General features: G+C 39.5%; 1 protein-coding gene and 2 long non-coding RNA genes across 3 annotated transcripts in view; 1 reads left to right on the top strand and 2 right to left on the bottom strand.

Moving 5' to 3' along the window:
• The window catches only part of Nmi (N-myc and STAT interactor), a 33,603-nt gene extending 28,218 nt beyond the window's left edge, over positions 1-5,385 (bottom strand). The window contains exon 1 of the mRNA XM_087210049.1: positions 5,237-5,385. The gene's annotated coding sequence lies outside the window, so the exon portion shown is untranslated. The remainder of the gene's footprint in view (positions 1-5,236) is intronic.
• On the top strand, positions 5,299-11,845 carry LOC110346747 (uncharacterized). The gene is made up of 2 exons (XR_002390966.2): positions 5,299-5,444; positions 9,271-11,845. It is a non-coding gene; the product is annotated as an uncharacterized LOC110346747 (long non-coding RNA).
• Positions 9,831-18,934, bottom strand: part of LOC147828421 (uncharacterized) — a 25,090-nt gene continuing 15,986 nt past the window's right edge. The window contains exon 2 of the long non-coding RNA XR_015450829.1: positions 9,831-18,848. This is a non-coding gene — a long non-coding RNA (uncharacterized LOC147828421). The remainder of the gene's footprint in view (positions 18,849-18,934) is intronic.

Here is an 18,934-nt window from a genome sequence, read left to right as displayed (position 1 = left end):
AATGTAAAATAGGAAGAAAAAGTCCAAAGGGGTAAAAGGGTAGTGGGAGGGAAAGGGGAAAGCAAAGAAGGGAAAGGAAAAATGATGAGAAATGGCAAAAATGGAAATAAAGTCTTTGTAAATAGAGAAGGGTGGAGGAGGTGAAGGGAGGGCAGGGGAAGGGGAAAAAATAAGAACCAAGAGAGATTATGTAAAGGTGCAAATTTCCAATGATGAATGTCATTTTATTGTATACCTAAAATGTACCAATGATTAGAATGAATAATTGATAATGCAAAATAGGAAGAAAAGGTCCAAAGGGGTAGGGGATGTGGGAGGCACAGGGGAAAGGAAAGAAGGGAAAGGAAAAATGTTGAGAAATGGAAAAAATGGAAATAAAGTCTTTGTAAATAGGGAAGGGTGGAGGGGGTGAAGGGAGGGCTAGGAATGGGGAAAAAATAAGAACCAAGATGCATTATGTAAAGGTACAATTCCCAATGAGAAATGTAATTGTGTTGTATACCTACAATGTACCAATAAAAGAATTTAATATAAAAAACCCCTCAAAAATATTAGACTCCCCCCAAAACTAAAAGACCCAAACAAAAAATTGGCAAAAAAAATGAATAGACACTTCACAGAAGAAGTACAAATGGCCAATAAATATATGAAGAAATGCTCAACACTGCTGGCCATTAGAAAAATGCAAATTAAAACAAAACAGATTCCATTTAACCACAGAAAGAATGGTAATCATCAAGAAATCAAATAACAAATGCTCATGAGGCTTTGGGTGGGGTGCTTCTACACTGTTGGTAGGAATGTAAACTAGTACAAACATTATGGAACTCAATATGAAGATTACTCCAAAAACTGAAACCAAAAATTCCATTTGACCCAGCTATTCCCCTTCAAGGTATCTTCCCGAGAGTTAAAAACATCATATTACAGTGATACATGCATACCCGTGTTTGTAGCAGCAAATTTATAACAGCTAAATCTTGGAAGCAGCCTATATGTCCATCAACAGATGAATGGATAAAGAAAATGTGGTATTTACACATAAAGAAAGATAAATTTGAGTCATTTTTAGGAAAATGGAGGCATCTTGAGACCATAATGTTAAGAGAAATAAATCAGGCACACCAGCTTAAATATCTCATGATTTCTCTTACATGAGAAACTCAAAGTATAAATAAAAAGTAAACTAAAAGATAATAGGAAGTAGGGAGATAGATCTTTCTCAAATGGGAAGGGGATCAAGAGATAGAGGAAGGGGGAAGGGAACAGAGGGAAAAGAGAAGAAAGAATTGAGATGTGTTACATACACATACCAACTCCACGTAAGGTATGGAAACATTATGTACTGCAAACATGTATAAAAAAAAAAGGAAAGGGATCAAAAGATGGATAGAGTGGGAGGGAGGGAAGGGAAAGGGGATGAAATAGGAATTGGTGTACTATGTGCATGTGCCAGCTCCCCACAAGGAATGTAACCATTCTGTACTACAAACATGTACTAATAAAAAAAGAGAAGAGGGCTGGGGATTTAGCTCAGTGGTTCCGCTGCCTGCCTCATAAGCACAAGGTCCTGAGTTTGATCCCAGGTACCAAAAAAAAAGAGAAGGGCTGGCAATTTAGTTCAGTGGTGCAGCCACCTGCCTTGCAAGCATAAGGTCCTGAGTTTGATCCCCAGTACCACAAAAAAAAAAAAATTTAAATAAAATAAGTAACAGTACTAATGATTAAAGCCACTGGCAAAATAGAAAACTGAGTCTAAACCTACATTAATAAATTGAAATTTCGGTAAAGAAAGAATAAATATAATTAGTTGCAAAGTACTTCCCAACAAAATACCAATTAATTTCAAAGTGGAAAAGAGTAACTTTGTAATGGAGAAGCCTGGCAGGTGTCACCATAATGGGATAATCAAAGTAAATAATGGGATAAGTCAAAAGCATGTAACTAGTAACAGTGTGACTTCAATGATATCCTGCCAAAGATGCATGATCTGAAACTAAGCACAAGGAAACATCAGACAAATTCAAATTTAGGCACATTTTTCAATACAACTAGTCTGTTCTCTTAAAAGTATCAAGTTAAGTCGGCATGGTGCCCCACGCCTGTAATACCAGCACTCAGGAGGCTGGGGCAGGAGGATTACCGTGAGTTCCAGGCCACCCTGGACTACATACTGAGTTCAAGATCAGCCTGCAGCGAGACCCTGTCTCAAAAAAAATGGATCATGAAAGCCAAGGAAAGACAAGAAAAACTTTCAGATTGAAGGTGACTGAAGAGCTATCACAATTAAGGGCAATTCATGATTCTGATATTGAGACAACTGGTAAAATTTGAATTGAAATTGATGATTAAGTGGTAGTAAACATCAATATTAATTTCTTGATTTTGATGACTGTATTATGGTAATATAGAAGCACGTCTTTTTTTGGCAGTGTATATTCAAGTATTTCAGAGTGATAGGTTAGAAATGTATCCCCCAAATAGTTCAGAGAAAAGTTTTACTATACATTCCTGTAAGTCTGAGGTGGTTTGAGATGATAAATATGGATATATTTTTAAACTCTATATAGATATTTCTTGTTTAACAATCAAGTTATGGTCTTGTGACTAGGTAAAGTGAACTGGTTGCTAAATAAGGAACTGTATGTAGTATGTACATTACAATATTCAGAACAAAGAAATGGTCAAAGAAAACTCCAACTTGATGACTTTGTTTTTATTTGTGTAACTGGTTTTTTTTTCCTTCAGTCCCAGGGACTGAACTCAGGACCTTGTGCTTCCAAGGCGGATGCAGCAGCACCAACTGAGCTAAATCCCCAGCACTATTTGTGTAACCCTTAAGTACAGTACTGTAATGCATAATAGAATGCAAAATTGCAGTACAGTACTGTACAGTGCAATCTGCAAAAATTACAGCACTACATAAACCAGGTGCACTGTACGAAACCATTAAGGCTACATGTAAACAAGATGTACATGGTACAAAAAAAGAAAATAGGTCATAAGTCTGAAAAACGCACCTAAGTCATAAGCAGTGGCTAAACAGGTAGGTTGTTAAACAAGGAATCTCTTTGTATGTATATACATAACATATACATACAAATGCACAGGGGCCTGGGATTTAGCTCAGTGGTTTCGCTGCCTGCTGTGTAAGCACAAGGACCCAAGTTAGATCCTGGTACCAAAAAAAAAAAACAAAAAGCAAAAAAAACAAATACACATATATATCCGTAATGCATCAACAACTGCAGGATCTTCCTAATGATGTGCATGCAAGATCTAGCACAGTCTAATCCCAACTTATCCACCAATCTCATTTAGACAACTTACTAACCAAGTGTCGTAGTTACTTGTTGCTGAGACAAAATATTCATCACCCAAAGTTAAAGGAGGGAAGGTTTATCTAGTGCAGACTGTAGAGGTTTCAGTTCATAATCGGCTGGCTCCAAGGCAGTGTGGCATGGCAGACAGGCATTACAGGGGAAAAACAATTCATGGCAGGCAGAAGGTAGCAAAGCAACAAGGGACAGCCACAGCTCTTTCTATCCCTTATATGTTATCCAGGCTACATAGGGTGGGTAGCACTCACACCCTTAATCCTAATGCCCTTGATCCTAGCATTGCACCATGTATCAATTCCAACGTCACACATTCTAGATCCAGCCACCTCTGGAAAAGCCCCATCTATGATCGAATGAAGCTTTGGGGGGACATCTAGATCCAAGCCATAACACCAAGTTAGAGGGTTCCTTGCAGGGTCCTTTTTGCTCCCTGAATGTCTCACATTCTTCCTCCTTTCTCAAACTTAATCTGCACCTAGTGATATCCTTGAAGGTCCACTCCAAACAATTTCCAAGTTCTTGAAGCCTTTTCTGATTTCCCCAAAGAATGTTACTTCCCCTTCCTTTAACTCTTTTGAGTAGTTTTTCTGTATCTGTGTCCAGTTCTTCTTGCAAAGCACCTGCACAGTACAACCTTGCACACTGAAAATACTCAATTTTTAGAATCATGTGGAATTTTGACTTGAGTATAGGACATCTTGTGCATATGAAGTCCTCTTTATTACATTTCCAGAAGACAGAAACTGTAACATTATTTTATTTCTCTTAAAATTATTATGGTCACAATGCCAATATTTCAAGTGTATATTAAAAGCTCTCAGTTTAGTTTACACCATAATACCCCCAGCATTTCTTCAGCATGTTTACCATCTGAATAATTTCCTGCTTTGCACTGAGTGGGATATACATATGGTATTTTTTTTTCTTCAATGCACCATGTGGCAAGCAAAATGACAACTCTCTGCAAAAATGTCCACCTCCTAATCCCAAGAACCTGTGAAAAATATTAGAATATACTGCAAAGGAGAATTAAGGCTCTAGATCAGTAACAGTAAACCTATGGCACAGGTGTTTTGTTTTGTTTTGTTTTTCCTAAGACAAAAGATGTTAAGGTATGAGTTCTTTTTTCTAAACTAAGACCTCAGTAGTCAGGTTTAATTGTGGTGTTGGCACTTTGTAATAAATGAGTTTTGGGTCGCAGTTTAGCCACTTGTCTCTAAAAGGTTCGCTAGCACTGCTCTAGATTGAGTTCAGGTTGCTATTCAGCTGTCTTTTAAATATGTAAATCGTTGTGGATTATCCATCTTGGGCAACATGGCAAGAACCTGTCTCAAAAAATGAAATAAAAAGTGAGAACCTGGGCCAGGGATGTAGCTCAGTGGCGCCGCGCCTGCCTTGCAAGCGCAAGGTCCTGAGTTCCATCCCCGGTACCAAAAACAAAAACAAAACAAAAAACTTTGCATATTACAATAAGTGAGACAAGACTGCAGAACTCTACGCCTAACAAGGAGAATAATCTTCTTAAGAAATCTGTTTCCCTGAGTACTGTCTGGAGACACTCCAAGAAAACAGTGGAGAAACATAAATCACTTTAAGTTTCAATTTCCCGAATGAGGCGCAGCAAACAGACAACCTGGTATGAGGAGGTCCCCACGGCCCCAAGAAGGCTACGCGGCCCAGAGGCGGGTGCGTCCTTGGGGACTACGTGATCTCAGGGACTCCGACCCCAAGCAGCACTGGAGCCGCTAGCCTGGGGGCCTGGGTCCCCAACCCCGCGCGGTTCCGGGCCGCGAGAACCGCCTCGCCCGCCCCACCCCGCCGCCGCCGCCGCCACCGCCCTACTGCCCCAAACTGCCGGTGGCGGGAACCGCAGCGGGCAATCGGAGGCCACTCACCGGCTACTGCCAGACCAAAACGGCGCCCGGGACCTGCGCTCGCCCTTCCTGGAAGCCCTCAGCGCCGGCAGCCGGAACCCGACGGGCTGGGCCCTGGGCTGGAGCTGGCGCTGCCTCCGTCGATCTGAGGTGCCCTCGGAATAGGTGTCCTTGCTTGGTTCCTTTAAAAAAAGAAAAAAGAAGGAAAAAGAAAATGAAAACTTCAAATGTACGTTTTGTCTTTAAAATTTAACCATTGCTTGAAACACCAAACCTGTGTTTCCAGTGATTAGCCACTAACTGAAACAAAAGGTTAAAACTAATTTCACTTTCGATTTGTAATGCATGGTTGTTAGCATTAGCCCAAAACGTACTCCTGAAGTCTCTATAAATACTGATTTAAGGACTTTTTTTTTTTTTGAGACAGGATCTCCTTATGTAGTTCAGTCTGACCTTGAACTCACGATGTAGTCTAGGCTGGCCTTGAACTCACAGCGATCCCCGAACCTCAGCCTCCGGAGTCCTGGGATTACAGGCTTATGCCACCATGCCTGGCAGGAAATGTTTTTTAAAATCACATTTTTAGGTGTATTTTACAGAATGTTTTGTTACAAAAATGGATAGAAACTAAATAAAGTCAAAAGGCTCTCCAGATCGTAACTCTCATTGTAATTTATTAAACTTAATAACTTTAGTTTACAAATTTTTACATCCAGCTCAAGGCCCACTGTTCTATCTTCTCAACATAACCCTGGGCCTCGCAGTTAGGAAAGCTGTGGTGTTAGGTTGGTTTCTATGGCCCATGAACCTTTGAAGTTTTCTTATAATTTTTTTGTTGTTCTTGTGAAGTTTGCAAACAAATACTTCACTAGGTGTGAACTTTTCCTTTGACATTTAAAAAAAATAGTAATCTAGCTTATTTCAAGAACTACAGGGGCCTGGGATTTAGCTCAGTGGTTTGGCCGCCTGCTGCGCAGGCACAAGGACCAGAGTTCGATCCCCGGTACCAAAAAAAAAAAAAGAACTACAGTGTTCCCTAATCCTACATGAAGAGCCACCTCACAGTGACACTTGCTCATAAATAGAGGTGGAGGAAGGAGATGTATCAAAATGATTTCAAGGGCTAGATTCTACTTTATGGTACCATACAGTTAGCTGTACATGGTAACCAACAGTGGACTAAAATTACAGTTTAGCATAAGCAAAATCCCTTTATATGAAAAATGTTGATGGGAGGCTGAGGCAGGAGGATCACAAATCCCAGAACAACCTAAACATCTTAGCAACCCTATCTCAAATGTAAAAAAAAAAAAAGAAGGGCTGGGAAAGAAGCTCAGTGCAAAGGTGCTGGGTCCAATCTCCAGCACTGGGCGGGTAGAGGGAGATGTTGAGTTTAAAGAGGCACTTGTAAGTACAAAAGAAGTTTTCAGTGTTGAATAATAAGGGGTGTGTGTGTGTGTGTGTGTGTGTGTGTGTGTTCATCACCCCATATAGAAAGTATTAAAACTCCATGTGTTGAAACTCCAGAAAAAAAAATTACCTCTGTTTTACCCTGGAATGTTAAAGGGAGAATAAACTTCTTAGATAAAATTTACAGGAGGGCATTAGTTTGAACTGAGCTCCTCCACTAGGCGCCATCAGACCAGACCAAAGTGCAGTTACTCCTGCTGAAGCTCCACATCACCAAGAAGAAATTCAGTTATCTGACCTTTCAAGAAATCAGGAGAGCAATAATTTCCAAACCCCTAAACAAGCCAGCTTTAGCCAGCATGGTAAGGAAGTCTCCAATCCTTTAATCTTTACAAGGACAGTAACTTTGAAATCTACTCTTTGTTCCCTGATTCTGCTTTCTTCTGCCCTTCTTTGCCTATAATGCTTACATCCCAGGCAGGGGATGAAGCTCAGTTCTAGAGCATTTGCCTTGCATGTGTAAGGTGGTAGGTTCAATGCCCAGCACTGCAAAAATTACTTGCTTAGTTAAAAATTTTAAAAGCAGCAGCATCCTCTTCTCAACAAATCAGAGGGCCAGGGATTTAGCTGAGTAGTTTTGCTGCCTGCTGCGCAAGCGCAAGGACCAGAGTTCAAGGTGCCAAAAAAAAAAAAAAAAAAGATAAATGAGCAAGGACCTGAGTTTGATCCCCCCCCCAAAAAAAACAAATCGGAAACTGATTCTTGAAGCACATAAGCCAGTTAAATCTTTAAACTAAATTTGCTGTAGTATTTGTCTTTTGACAAACTCTAGAGGTTGTTTAGTTCAATCTCATTTCTTCTTTTATTGTATTCATAGTTTTTATAAGGAGACATTAAGAGACAGGATTACAACTAGAACAATGCTGATCTAATATAGACTCAGACCCTGTTCAAAGAACAAAGAACAACAGGTTGGAAGTACCCCAGTGGTACATTACATGCTTGCCTAGCATGTCAGGCCCTGGGTTTTATCCCCAGCACTACCAAAAAAACCCCCAGCAAGGGCCATATGGTAACAATTTAAATTCAACCCAGCTTTAAAGCCATAGTCTGCAAAGCACTGGATACATGAAGATGACCAGTCAGCTCCTGTATATATTATTATTAATAGTTGTAATTGCTAACATATAGTGAGAACTCCTGGGAATTTAATTTTGCTAACAACAATATGAGATATTTTGTAGACAAAGAAACTGAAGTATAAGAAGATAATCCAAAATAAGCGCCGGAGATGTAGTCAGGGGTAGAGTGCTTGCCAAGCACACCCTAAAACCCCAACAAAATAAGAAGCAGTCCAAAAGCAAGCAGTTATATTAATTTAGTATCATATTCTACTCTCAACTACAAAATCAGTGCCTCCAAATTGTGTTCTATGGTACATGGATGAGAAGGAATTCTATGGCCACATGTGATTAGGAAATGCTGTGTACTGAATTTAATTTTGAAGATTCACAATGCACATCAGCACACTGAGAGTTCTCAGAAATATTACAGGAAAAAATAAAGCACACACGAGAAAAGTTTAACTTCATTAACAAACTACTTTGACCAATAAATCTTTGTCCCCCCAAAGAAGAGCTGTTAAATCCTGAAATTTTTCTAATGGAATAATTTGAGTAATCTGTTACTAAATCATACCATCTAACATAAAAGTTATTTCCCAAGTGTCTTTGCACTCATGAATATTATGTCTGCACCTTGAACACCGCAAGTAAATCTACACAAATAGGAGATGTATGCTATACATTTATCTCCACCAAACAGCAGGAATAAACTCTTTCCAAAACACACACACACACACACACACACACCAGTGTTCCATACAGTGTAATGGTGTAATGTGTACTATGGAGAGATAGAAAACAAGGAGTAATAACAGACAAAGGAGACAGTAGTCTAATAACCTTTACCTGACCAGGGCAGGAAAAGTTTCCTTCACAGCAAACATGAAGAGTGAGTTGATTCTTAAAGATATAGAAATTGGATTGAAACAAAGTCAGGAGAAATATCCCAGAGACATGTTCAATGGATTTAATGTTTATATTACCCTCAAAATTCCTGCATTGAATTTGGATTGGAGTCTATATTAGGTGGGATTCCATTCACTGGTACACAGTAATCAGCACCTGAAACTAAAATAGGCAAGGGTTATTTTGACTCAGTTTCAGTGGGTTCAGTTCTTGACCAGCAGGTTCGAAGACACAAACAGCATGATGAAAGGTCATAGAAATAGGGAAGAGAGAAATGGGAAAGAGAGGAGCAGAGGAAAGGGAAGAGCCAAGAATAGGAATGTACCCTTCTAGGTCACATCCCCTGTGACTCACCACCAACCAGGCCCTACTTCCTAACAGTGCATTCAGCTAGTGAACTTATCAATGGATAAATCCCCTGATGAGTTGAATGTCTGTGATCCAATCACCTTCCAAACACATGAGATTTGAGGGTACATTCCAGATCTAAACCATAACATTTGACATCAAATCCATGCTTTTTAGCTACACAATACTCTTTTACTATTCATATGTTCCAATAGGAACCCTTTTGGGAACAAAAATGACATTATGTAATTTTTTTGTATCTCCTAGGATCTTGCACAGTGCTGGTCATAACAGTTCTGCTTCCCCAAGGATGAACTTCCAACTGTATTCTCAAAATCTTAGCACAGCAGAAGTTTGGTATACTAGACCTTTTCTAAAAGGAAGATATTGGATATCAGGTTGCATTCTCATGGTGTGCATACCCACTAAACTCTTGGTGCATGGAACACAGAGACAGTATACTCATCAGTATAGTGATGGGCTAATCCACTGTTGAATTCATACCAGAATGTGCTGTTGAGTGGTGGCCTGATGAGAAGAGAAAGAAGAGATGAGTGACTGGAGGTGTGACCTGGAAAGGTATATCTTCCTCCCTGGCTGTTCTCCTCATATTGTTTCCTGGCCACTGTGACATGAGCAGCTTTCCTTCACCAGACCCTTCCATCATGCCATTTCTGCCTTGCAGCCAGCCAACTATGGACTGAAAATGTGAACCAAATGAACCTCACATAATTTAAATTGTACATGTTGGATATTTTGTCCACTTTTCCAATGAGGAAAGTGACTAAGACAGATTTTGGAAACAGAAAAGCAGAGTCATTGCCATAACTATACCTGACCATGTGGTTCCAAAGCCTTTGGAAATTGTTCATGAGAAGAGTTTGGAAAGATTTGGTGATGCCAGCTAGAGAACCTCTAGAATGATACAAGTCAAGCTTGATGGGAGATTCTAGTTGGAGCTCAGAAGACTAGAATCCTGCTAGAAATGCAGATGGTAAAGGCCAGGCTGAGGAAGTTTCATTGGGAACAAGGACTCCATTGACAGTTGGGCTGCAGACCATGTATGCTATGCTCTGGCAGAAAATGTGTCTACATAAACTGAGACTACAGAAGACTGAGACTAAGGGCATTAGACTAATTAATCTAGTAGAGGAAATTTCAAGGCAGTTCAATATTGAGGGTGTGGCATAGGTACTGCTGGCTTCTTCTGGTCATATCTACGGTAAAAATCTGGAGCAAATATTAGAGCCAAAAGATGTTAAAATGTACAGTTTCATCAGAAAGGAAGTACCTACAAAGTCAGGGCCTTGGGGAGCAAAATTGCCAAAAAGATTAGCATTAAAAAGTGCCAGAAGGGGCCAGGGACTCAGCTCAGTGGCACTGCACCTGCCTTGCAAGCATAAAGTCCTGAATTTGATCCCGGGTACCAGAAAAAAAAAGCACCAGGAGTGGTGCCCCATTCCTGTAATCCCAGCACTTGGGAAGCAGAGACAGGAGGATCACTGTGAGTTTGAGACTAGCCTGGGCTGCATAGTTCAGACCCAGCCTGAACTACAAAGCAAGACCCTATCTCAAAAAAGAAAAACAAAAAAAACCCTCCAGGTACTTCGCATCAGGGGAATAGAAAAGATCCCTTATGAGCATGTCAGGTATCAGCAAGACATCACTGGCTCAAGGATGTGAAAGGGTAAAGGTAAATTTCTTTGAAAGTCCTTGCTTTGAGAAGAGAACTCTAAAGTACCTGCTCAATAAGGGCTGCATAGGGATTAGTTCCCTGGAATTTGGTTCCCAGACCTCAGCCATCTAAACTGGGGGAGGCCTTTGCAGTCATTATCCAAGGAAACCCAGCTCCTGCTCAAGCTGGTGGCAGAACGTGGCGTTATCTACCTGGTGCTGGTTTAATAGGAAGATCGAATGCAAGAATTGTGGGGTCAGGGAGGCTTTCACCCTAATTTCAGGAAAAACCCTGGAAGGCCAGGAAGTGTGGCTCTCAGAGGGCAGTGCACGTGTGAGTAAAGCAGAACGCAGAGTGGAGAGCATAGTAAGTTGGAAAAGCCAGAAATATGGAAGGTCTTCTGAGGATAGTCACAATCACTGAGCAGAACCACCCCAAAAGAGAGGCTGTGAAGGCTGCAACCAGCAATGGCATAGGGGCAGGACCATCCACGCTATTTGGAACTCAAATCTTGCCGCAACTTGCCATGGGTGCAGGACATGGAACTACAGGACTTAATGCTTGTTTTACTGGTTTTCGGTCTTGCTTTGGTCCCATTTCTTTCTATCCCATTTCTCTCTTTTGGAATGGGAATGTTTACCCTATGCCATTTGATATTGGGGTTAAATTTCTTTGTGATTTTTATAAGGCCTCACAGATTAGAGTTTGCCTTGCATCTCAGAGGAGACTTTGGACTTGAATTTTTCAGCACTGCTAAAATTGTTAAAACTTTGGTGACTCTTAGAGATGGATTTATGCATTTTGCAGAATGAGGTGGACATGAGCCTTCTGGGAACCAAGAACAGAATGTTATGGTTTAGAGCTAGAATGGTTTAGAGCTATGTGTTTGGAAGGTGATTGGATCATTATGGCACTATACTCATTAGGGGATGAATCCACACCTGAATGTGCTATTAAGAGATGTGCCTGGTTGGAACAGGCAGGTTACTGGGGCAGGACCTAGAGGAATACATTTACCTCTCTGTTTCTCCCTTCTCTCTCTGCTTCCTGACTACTATGGTGTGATCAGCTTTCTTCTACTGGACTCTTCCACCATGCCATTTCTGCCTTGGATCCAGCCAACTATGAAATGAAAATATGAGCCAAAATAAACATTTCCTCCTTTAAGTTATGGGTGTCAGTTTCTGGTTTTAGTTGTTGTTGCTTTGTTTTGTTTTGTTTGTTTTTTGAGAAAATGCAATGAGAAATTGACTAAGACATCAGATATAGATTTAAATACCAATTTTAAATTACTGATGTTGTCCATTCTAAATTTTCTTATCTGTTAAATGAAGCTATCATAAATAAAACAGAGCTCAACATCAAGCACATACTCTGCCATAGTAAACCTCCAGTAATTTAATTTCAGTAAATTATATGTTATCATCTTATATTATGGTGACTTTTTTATCAATCTTTCTAGCACGTTTTTTTCTTTTTTATATTCCTTATCTAGAGAAGTACTGTCAAGCCAAATACTTTTTTTTTTTTGTACCAAGGATCAAACTCGGGTCCTTGCACTTGTGGGGCAGGCGGCGGAACCACTGAGCTAAATCCCCAGCCCTAAATACTTTTTCTTAACAGAATTTTTTAAAGCTGTCTACACTGGCTTCTGCCTCAGCCTTCTGAGTACCTAGGATAACATCATGCACTATCACTTCCAGCCAAAGACCTTTTTAAAAAATTTTTCTTTTAGAGCATCTGTAGTTTCTAGTACAGTGACTATACCTAGTGTGTGTTGTATAAATATTATTTCTAGCTAATGGTTAAGTACCTGAATAGAAGTCAAATGCTCTAGCCCTTTGTATAGGTTTTCATATTCACATGTGTGAATAAGCCTGTATATGTGAATAAACTATTGTGAGACAGATCAAATATTTAAAAACAAAAATAAAGTCAAGCAAAATAATAATAGAAATTAAAGGGCCAGGAATATAGTTCAGTGGTGCCTCTGCCTGCCTTGCAAGCACAAGGTCCTGAGTTCAATCTCCAGTACCAAAAAAAGAAAAAGAAAAAATAATAATAATAGGAATTAAAGAATAAAAGATTTTAGTGCTCACTTTGGCAGCACATACACTGAAGAATAACAGATTTTATCTTATTGAATCCTCCCTGGATTACTGATTTATCATATAAATATAATTGATCATTCAGAAAATTCTGTCATGTTAAAGTATATAGAGAAGGAAGTACTGTTTTTGATGATTTTAAGAGGAACATTTAAGTGTTTTTCCCATGAACTTCAGACTTACAAATAAATACTGATGCTCAATATCCAAACCTGTAAAATATCAAGCAATAAGCCTCAATAATACATTAAATTATTTTGAGAAAATCCAAGAAGTTTTCCTATTGTATTTTAATTGTAAACTAAAAGCTGCATGTGACAGAACTTTCATTGGATGAATTAATGGTAGCATAAACCCAAAAATTTGGTTTAAACTTAAAATCACAAGAAAAAAATGTTCAAAGGATCTTAAGAGTCTCTGAGACTCAAAAAAGAATGTAACTTTGAAATGTTGAAAAATAGAAATATGAAGTTATTGTTTGATCAACAAAATCCCAAATGAGAAAGACTCATGCAAAGCATCCAAGTGATCATTGCAGCCTCTTAGAGAGCTCAGTTTTTAAGAAAGTCTGCATACAAATAGTGAAAACAGCTAGAGAAGTATTAGAAGAAATTATTTTCCTGGACTACCTTTGTTTGGTTTTGTTTTGTTTTGTTCTTAATTTGAGAATTTATAGTTTATTTTTGCCTAACAAGCTATACAAAGCATTCTAGAAATTGTCAAGAGACAAGTTTCTGGTTGATGTTGGAGTAAATTACTGATCTATACAGAATGTTAAAAACATAGGTAAAATAGTTCAACTTTTTTCTTTAAATTAAATATGTTTTCTCAGTCTTAGCAAGCCTAATTGTATGACGGAAAACAATTACCATGTACATTAAGTATAGTACGTGATCTTTGTTGATGTCCCTTGAATGTGTGCCATAGTTTCAAGAAAGGGATAAATGTATTTCTGGACAAGAAGACATCCTATATTGTTCATAAAAATCAGCTAAACCACTTATTAAAATACGTGTTCCAATTCTGCAGGCTTTTGGTGGATTCTGAGATCTTAAGGTTCCCAGTTGGTGTTGGGTTTTAGACTATACTTTGAGCAGCAACACTGTACTAACAAGTTAACTAATGCAAAAAATCAGAAATTGTCAATCCACGGAGTGGGGGTGGAGTCTGTTTGATATTATACCTGGCTCTGCTATGCTGGAGGGGCCTTTTTCCTGATTTCCAGCATGGCTGATCCATTAATGAAAAGTGGAGTTTTTCTATGACTCCATACTGCCTTTCTCCCGAGGAAGGACCAACATGTTCTGGTTTCCCATGCCGTCTCCTTCAGAGACCCCTGACTCCTTGCCTGTGACTGGGCTACCATTATAGGAACTCAAATGGAAAAGGAAGAAGTAATCTGTGAGAGTGAATGGTTCAAAATGACAGCAGATAAAGGAAGTGAGGAGAAGCCAGGAAAAAAGAAACAGTGTATCTGGAAATAAGAATAATATTCTTTTCTCTTTCATTAATTATTCATTTCCATTTATTCTAAATAGATTCCCCTCATGTGCAATGTAACTAAATAAAATGATCTCATCCACAGGACTCATTTTAATAACAAAATATCCGGGGCAGTTTGGCGATGTCTGATATATAAAAACAGTGTTAATTTATAACTCTCAGGGCTTAAACTCCTCCAGAGAAATTATAAATAAAAATAAGCTTCATCCCCAATAAAAATAAAACCAAAAAAGTGCCCTTCAGATCTTTGTGCTGGGTGACTTTATGATTTGGAACGGAAATAGTATTGTCTTAGGAGAGTAACGTCAGCTGTTTTTCAATCTTTTGAGGATGAACTCTAATTTTTGTGGCAGTACTCAAAGTTTTCTCAAGTGGATGAATACAGCCAGTAGGCTGATTTGTGACGTAAATCGTACTACTTTAAAATCACCAGGAGAACCACGGTGGATCTTTGCTTTGATACTTACCAGCTCTGTGAAGTGAGGTATATGTGACAGATTTAGCATAAAATGGATGCCCAAAAAAAGATTACTACTTATATATCCTTTTAGCTTTTGTGGGTCAGTTTCTCATTTTCCTCAAATAAAAATGTTATTCCACTTTCCACAGCTGTGAAAAAAATACCTGAGGCAATCAACTTAGGTGAGGAAAAGATTATCATGGCTCACAGTTGAAGAGGTTTCAGTCGACAATCACTTGGCCCTATTCCTTTGGGTCTGTGGCAGCCCAGGACATCATGGCCAGAGCACATGGTGAAGAAAGCCTGTTTACCACATGGTAGCAGGAAGCAAAGATAGACACAGGAAGGGCCTGGGACCTCAATACCCTCTTCAAAGGCAGAGCCCAATGACCTCACTTCCTCCCATGATGACTCCTCACCTCTTAAATGTTTCACCACCTCCCAGTAGCACGACAGGCTAGTGATCATTCATTTAGGGTGTTTTGTGAGAAATAAATGAACTATTGTACCCAAAAATACTTTTTTAATTGCAAGTGCAAAATTAAATATTGTTAATATTAATATTTCTTTCTGATTTTAAGCTATAATTAGAAAAATTGAGAGGGGTGATTATTAGGAGAAAATAACTAGATAACTTAATAAAATTTAGGACCTGAGCCACTTCACCAAGACAATTGTATATAATGACAGGGGGTGCAAACTGCACAATGCCTCCTGGTGTCCCCTGGAATTATGTGTGCTAAGGAAAGATTCTGGGCTGTCAAGATTTGGTTGGTTACTGGTCTATATTTGAATACAATAAAGAAAAGCAAGTAAGTCAAATAATAAATCTAAGGTGGTACTTTCTCCATTTCAATTTAGTCATATTATTTTATGAGCTACAAGTAAGAAAGACAATCTTATATTCATCCAACTATGCTAAAGTTACCCCAAAGAGCAATGTGATTTTCCCTGTTCTTCAAAGAGTCCTTCTGTGTCCACTTTTTCTGCCCTCCTGAGAAAAATGTGAACAGATGACCTACAGTCTTTAAAAATCAATTTTAAATATGCTGTCCAGTTTTGCTGCTTGTGTCATAGCCAATGTCTTTTTCCCCATATTCTCTTGCATGAAAATTCGTAGCTGGTTGCTTCATTCCAACGGGGTTTTTCATAATGGCTCATTTACAGCTGGAATCTACCCTGCTAATGATTCCTTTTCCTTTCACCCTACACACCCCTGCTCTCCCTCCCCATGCTCCCAATGCCAAATTGTTACCATGACAGGCAGGCTACAGCTTGTCTAATTTTATCATTTGTCACTCCCCTGCTCCACATCCAACTGAATGAATCAGCTGCTCAATTCCTCCAGAACAAATGTGGCCTTTTCTCCTCTCACAATTTTCCTTTCCTGCAATATTCTTCCTCTTCTTCTTAGGTGTTATTTTAGTCATACAGCCATGCAAGTGAACTTTCAACAAACATACCTTGCATGCTCTGTATACAGTGTTGAAAGTGAGAGGCATAGGTTGGTTTATTAGGCATAGTTAGAAAGTATGAGAAAACAGGGAAGGGACTTCAGCTTGAAGAGCTGAATCAGGCACAGCTTTTGTGAGGAGAATCAGGCTGGCCCAAACAGAGGAATGAGACCAGTATTTGTTTGTTTGTTTGTTTGTTTGTTTGTTTGTTTTGCTGGCGTGGACTAAAGACTGGTTAATTATTATCTGGTTCTGAAAGATAGCTCTGGAGACTTCCTTATCAGTTAATCCTGTTTCCCTGAGAAGACTGTTTCTAATAGGAGCAGGCCGTTTTGTGGAGGTTCTGCTGGCATCCAAGGTGACTGTAGCTTTAAAGCAATGACTGGAGACGTTGTCAATTCTTGAATGTCCCTGTAAGGCTCTTACCTTGGTGTCCATCCTCAGTTCTCCAATTTTAGCATATGTGCTGCCAAAGTGAGCACAGTGTCCTCAATCTTGAAGGGGATGAGCTAGGTTATACAAACTTAGGGCTGATCAACCCTGTAGCGACAGCTTTTAGACAGACAATACCTAAATGATTAACATGCCTATATGTACAGCTGTGCAACGATGGGACCCAAAGTTTTAATGGAATGAAGGAGACAGTTACAAGGGGCTGGGGCACAGCACAGTGGAAACCACTTGCCCCACGTGTGCAAGGCTTTTGGTCCCACCCCCAGCACTGGAGCTGGGGTATGAAGGTCATGCTTTGTTCTGCTGTTTGTGACCTATTGAGCATCTGTAGGCCCAAATGAATAGTCACTGGGTTTTTTGTTTGTTTGTTTTGTTTTTAGTGAAAAGTTTTCTGTTTTCTGACTGCCTTAGAACACAATCATGCTTTGAAAGACTAGTTAGCCAGACGTGGTGGCACACACATGGAGTCCTCACACTCAGGGGGCTGAAGCAGAAAGACCACAAGTTTGAGGACAAGCTGGAAAACTAAGTGAGAAGCTGTCTCAAAATAAAAAAGTAAAAGAGGGCTGGGGATGTAGGTCAGTGGTAGAGGACTTGCCTAGCATGTGCAAGACCCTGGATTTGAATATCAGCACTGCATACCAAAATGTTCACTTTAATGCTACCATGGTAGTCTAGTGAGGGAGACATTTTAAGAGAGCTTATCTTTTTGTTAACACCTTATAGTATCTTACCTAAGTTTCTATTGCTGTGTCTCTACCTGGGACGCAAAAGAGCAGCAGAATCCACATCCTGACTGTGGCCATCAAGTCCCCTGCTAGAACACCATACTGCTGACTGAAGGTCTCAGCTAAGCATGGTCATTTCCAAATGTACTTGTGAACGTCAAACAAGTGCCAGTAACAACCTGGAGTCAGACCATCTTGGGTTCAACTAACTCAGTACCACATGCCAAAGTATGAAGACTATGATGTGTGTCTTACAGAGAGGGGAAAAAGACATATGACAATGTCTTAGGACTTCTTCATTAGGGGAACAACCTCAGTATATAAATGAAAGTGTAGACATGAGGTATAAAACAGTGAGATCGGGCTAGGGATTTAGCTCAGTGGTTCTGCTGCCTGCCTTGCAAGTGCAAGGTCCCGAGTTGGATCCCCAGTACCAAAAAATTAAGATAAAATAAAATAAAATAGTGAGATCATCGCCACCACAACTGCAGAATCAACTCCAACTGAGTTATGCACATGAGTCAAAGAGATAGGACTTTCATCAACTCCCAGAGGCACCTAATAAGTCTCTTTGTAATAAACTTCTTTCTGGAAGAAAGAAGAAAACTTATTTACATGGGAATTTCCCTGCCATGGTACAGACATGAAAGTCTAGAAAAATTACACTTTCTCATATTTCATTACAATTAGAGCCAGTATTTGGGAAAAATGTAGAAAATCTTTTATGTACTAACTTTTGGATTGCTTTCCACTGACTACAGTAGTATGACAAAAACATCATCAAAGAGAACTGTGGAAGAAAATAATAAAGAAAAAGTAGTTCAACACATGCTAAATCGGACTATAGCCAACCTATACTTTTCTGGCTATAATCCCAAGTAATATTTCTGAGAGACAAAAAAAGTCACTGTTTTCCAAGAAATCTCTAAAGGAATTGCATCAGTTCTGGACAGAAGTGAGAGAGTGTGTGCAATCCAGAGGGCCATGACTCACTGCAACCCAATTTTCATTATCTTTGACGACTGTGAAACAATGAAAGTGTGTAGAAAGAGGAAATTCTTTCTCTACATAATTCTTTACAGTGTTGCACCCTTTGTCACATGGGGACAGTCCTTACAGAAAATACTGTGATGGCAACATGAGACTCAGGGGTCCTCAGCACTACAGGGAATGAACATTAGGAGAAGCATCTTCCATGGACCTCTTCTGCAACTAATTTACAATGTACCCTCAAAACTAGGCTGTATATACATATTTGCCTAGGGTTTAGTGCATGTCAAGCACTAGGCTAAACTGTGAGTGGGAATTCAAAGATAGCTAATGGTCTTTGTCCTTAAGGCAGCCACACTTCCCTGTTTGGTGAGTACAGATGCATCAGTAGGCAGCTAGATGATCTTCTCTTAGATATTTTCAGATTTTAGTAAATCATGCCAAATGATCTCTCCACATCTCACATCAATGCACCTGAAAGAAAAAAATCCAGGAGCATGCTCCAGTGGCGCAATTGGTTAGCATGCGGTACTTATACAAAAAAAAATCCAGGAGTCATT

The sequence above is a fragment of the Heterocephalus glaber genome, unplaced genomic scaffold (assembly GCF_053883595.1).
Source record: "Heterocephalus glaber isolate CG9 unplaced genomic scaffold, H.glaber_assembly_v1.0 deba00001097, whole genome shotgun sequence".
In the NCBI taxonomy this organism is placed as follows: Eukaryota; Metazoa; Chordata; class Mammalia; order Rodentia; family Bathyergidae; genus Heterocephalus; species Heterocephalus glaber.
Note: the sequence above shows the minus strand (reverse complement) of the source record. Positions and strands in the feature narration are given on the sequence as shown.